The following is a 4319-nucleotide window of genomic DNA, read 5'->3' on the forward strand; positions in this document are numbered from 1 at the left end:
GGTACCAGGAATCGAACTCATGACCTTGCGCTTGCCAGGCAGGCACTGTGCCACTGAACTAAATCCCCAGCCCCTCAAGATGGCCTTGAATTCATGGCAATCCTCCCGGCTCAGCCTCCTGAGCTCTGGGATTACAGGTGAATGCCACCATGCCTGGCTACGTGTTGTTTTTTTGAGACTATGTCTTGCTATGTAGCCCAGGTTGGCCTCCAGTTTGAGATCCTTCTGCCTCATGCACCACCAGGACTAGTTTGGTTTGAGGACTCCTTGTGTACTGCTGGGAAGAAGGAGCAGAGTGCTGGGGTGGGGAGTGGCGACCTAGTGATGGGATTTCAAGTTTGGGGCAGGAATGGGATCAGCCTTGCAGAGGGGTTTGGGTTTGTGCTTCGGAGACAGTTGAGGGCCCAGGGATGGTACAGCAATGAGAAAGGGCTTTCACAGAAACGGCAAACCCATTCTGAGAGCGTTCCCACTGGGAGCCAGCCTCAGTCATGGCAGTTCTTTCTTTCTTTTTTTTTTTTTTAAGTGATTAGCACATCATGTTAATTAAAATTAACAGTTCAGATGAAAAACAGGCCTAGAGTAGTGTTTAACATCAACTTCTGGGAAACCACATTTATATAAAAGAAAGGAAGTAGGCCAGTAGAAGTCCAAAAATGGTGCAGCTTACATTACTGCACGTGGATGAAATATGCTATTTAGGGGAGCATAATACTCAGGCCAGGCCCGGAACAGGAAGAGACAAACACAGCGGACAAACCTCCAGCCAGTATTTACTCTGGATTCTGAACTCCCTAGTGGCCTCAAAAATATTCAGCATATTGGACACATTCAATAAACTCTTTAGAAAAATGACTGCAGGGTCTTAAACATTTTGGTTATGCTCACACTCTGTTCTAATCATGTGCAAATTCAGTGTAGAGCGCTACCTCATAGGACATCTGTAACACTGAGACCTTTCAGGGCCCGTGCTCATGGACAGGAGGGAAGAGAGCGCATGTCCATTTCACATGCATTTTAGGGAACAGTACTGTGGCTATTGTCCCCAGAGGTTACCAGGAAAAGGCAACCTTTCAAGTCCTCTTGATTTTCGTCATTTATATGGAAACATGAAGAAAGTGACAATGAACAGGGATACTAAAGGAACTCCTAGGCCACTACTAGAAAATAAAATACAATTTAAAAAAATACAATTCCTTGCCCTGTTCATGAAGGTGGCAACAACTGTATGAATAAGAAAATGGCTATAAAGCTGGGTATGGTGGCACACACCTGTAATCCCAGTACTCGGGAGGCTGAGGCAGGAGGAGTACTGCAAGTTTGAGGTCAGCCTGGGCTGCACAGTGAGTTCAAGGCCAGTCTGAACACATAGTGAGAACTTGTTTCAAAAAAGACCAAAAAAAAAAAAAAAAAAGAGAGAGGTTATAAATGCATAGGAAAGATCAACTCTGGCTTCTAAACAAATTACAAAATTGATTTTTTTTTTTTTTTTTGTCTTTTTGAGACAGGGTCTCGCTATGCAGTTCAGACTGGCCTTGAGTACTACTTTGTAGCCCAGGCTGGTCTCGAACTCACAACAATCCTCCTGCCTCGGCCTCTCAAGTGCTAGGATTATAGGAATGTGCCACCACGCCCAGCCTTGATTTTGTTTTTATTTATTTATTTATTTTTATTTTATTTTATTTTTTTGTTTTTTTTTTCCGGTACTGGGAACTGAACTCACAACCTTGCACTTGCCAGGCAGGTACTGTGCCACTGAGCTAAATCCCCAGCCCCTGATTTTGTTTTTATACCCTTGAGTGTTATACAAAAAAAAAGTAAACCTGTGAATCTAGTTACCAAAAACACTTATCCTCCTAAGCCCAGGTATAATCTTAATATGTGGCTTGAGCTAGTTTTACCCTCAAGTTTTCTCCAAGTTTGTCCTTGACTCAAATGTATTCAAGTAGTCAGAGCGTTGCACACTGGGTAAACTTTTAATGTAAGCAGCTGAGTCTTCGGTCGTGAAGCTAACCTCAAAGGCCTCGATGAAGACTTCTTCCACAGTTTTTGCAAAGAAGCTGAGCTTGGTATTCTTATACCAAGCCTTTGGGTTAAGCCTCTGGTCCAGGCAAAAAATGGGAGCAATGGAGGAGGTCGCCAGTCCCTTCTGGTACTTTCGGTAGTGGCGTGTTACAGTCCCGTGGGAAGCCTCTGCTTCTGCTGTTTTGACATCTAGACAAACCAGCACACCTGGTCATCATGCCAAGGGAGCCGTAACCTTGGGCAACAGAATTTGCTTGTATGTTGCAAGTGTAGTTTTTACAGGCTTGATGAAGCCTCCCTCTGACTTTATACCGTGGACCACTATATCATGGCTGAGCCTGTGATCATACAAGATCTTCTGGACTTCAAACTAGGATTTGTACTGCTTGTCATATATCTCCTGAAAGATGTCCTTAACACGTCTGTCATGTATCTTCAGAACAGTGCTTTTGGTGCTTGTGTACAAAGGCCAATCCTTAGAACTATGTGGAAGGAACTCTGTGCAGTCTTCAACTGGCTTATCTTGATTATACATTCCTATGGTGACGCCACCACACTGTTTAGAGTGAGAGGTTATGTCACCTCCTGGGTTCCATCGCTTGGTGTATAGGTTATGTCTACTTTCCCAGGCCCAGGAATGACAAAATCAGTCGCCCTGTATTGATCCCCATAAGCATGACGACCTATGATCATAAGCCAGGGGATAGTTGTACAGACACCAGCTTCCCTGAAGACAGTGCCACCCAGAATATTTCAGACAGTGCCATTGGTGATTTTCACATTTGTTTCCTTTTTTTTTTTTTGGGTACTGGGAATTGAACTCAGGACCTTGCGCTTGCCAGGCAGGTGCTTGTACCACTGAGCTAAAATCTCGGCCCTTCACATTTTGTTTCAACTTGAACTCCTCAACCCTCTTCTCACTGGGGATGATGGTGACCCACCTGACACCACTGTTGTACTTTATAGCTTCTGCAGCATCCTCGGTGACTTGGTCATTGGTGGCATCCCGATTCTGTATACCTCCCTCACAGCAATGGAGCTCCACAGTGCCACATAGGGAAAAATTAGTTTCTTTAATCAGTTCCCAAATGATTTGTGTCATTTCATCTCCTTGCATCTCTACCATAGAATTGCCATGGATTGCGGGGGGCGCATTTTTACTGATGATAAACCTTTACAAATGAATGGATTTCTAGTCATCCCCAACTTCTTCCAATCTTGCAGACTCAAGTAAAGGCAGTTTACCTCCTCTGCAGCTGAGCAGGGGGGCCATGGCCCCCACACACTTTCTCCTGTGTATACGGACAGTCCCGACCGCCACCTCGGCTTCGGACACTGAGTGGTGCAGTCCAGGGATCAGAAGGCAGGAGTCATGGCAGCAGTAGAAGAAAAAGCAAGGGGAAGACACACTTTCCCCAGCTGTTCTCCATTCGTTCACTCAGGCACCGGAGAAATCGCTCAGGTTATAGTTACGTGGTCTTATATTGTGTTGTTCCCCAAATGCCATCATTTCCTAAGCATATGTCTGTCACCACCATAGGCCATGAGTGGGACCTGAGGGCAGTGTGTCTGCCTTAGTTCTCTATTGCCAACTCAGAACGTGTCTCCTGTGAAGACAGGGGAAGCAGTGAAGGCAGAAATCTGAAAGATGGACAAAAGTTTTCCCGCGCTCTCTAGTGCTGTGCAAATGAGCCTTGTCCAGGCCCACAGGGGATGCCAGGTGGCTGATGAGCAGCCTCGGCCCTGCTATCTCTTGCCCTGGGTCCAAGAGAACCACTACACTCAGCGGAGGGGAAGCTGCTGTATGGCGGGGTCATGGGGGGTATTAGTGAGGCACTCATTTGTGACAGCAACAGAAAGGGGTGCTAAAAAAATTCAGTAATCCAGAGAAATGGGAGCGGGCTATGCGCAGGAGGACTGAGAGTTCAAGGCTAACCTGGACTGCACAACAAGAAGTGAGGAGTGGGGTTGTGACTCAGTAATACAGTGCTTGTCTAACATACATAAAGTCCGGTTCGACCCCCAGTACTGCAAAAAAGACCAAACCCAAACCCAAACAGAAACCATAACAAGACTCTGTCGAGATGGAAGCGGGGGAGAACTTTTAACACAATACTTAAAATTTAGAAAAAAGAATAAAATTAGCACTCTGGGAGGCTGAGACAGGAGGATTGCCTTAAGTTTAAGGACAGCCTGGGCGACATAGTGAGTTCAAGGCCAGCTTGAAGTACATAGTGAGACCCTGTCTCAATAAACAAAACACTCCTGCCTAAACTCCCCAAAATAGGGGTATT

The 4319-nt window shown here is 45.6% G+C and overlaps 1 pseudogene; it reads right to left on the reverse strand.

Annotated features, from left to right (window-relative positions):
* Positions 1-1800: 1800 nt before the first annotated feature.
* LOC102016316 overlaps positions 1801-4319 on the reverse strand; it is a 5775-nt pseudogene continuing 3256 nt past the window's right edge.

Source organism: Chinchilla lanigera, unplaced genomic scaffold, assembly GCF_000276665.1.
Source record: "Chinchilla lanigera isolate Chin_1 unplaced genomic scaffold, ChiLan1.0 scaffold00041, whole genome shotgun sequence".
Taxonomy (NCBI): Eukaryota; Metazoa; Chordata; class Mammalia; order Rodentia; family Chinchillidae; genus Chinchilla; species Chinchilla lanigera.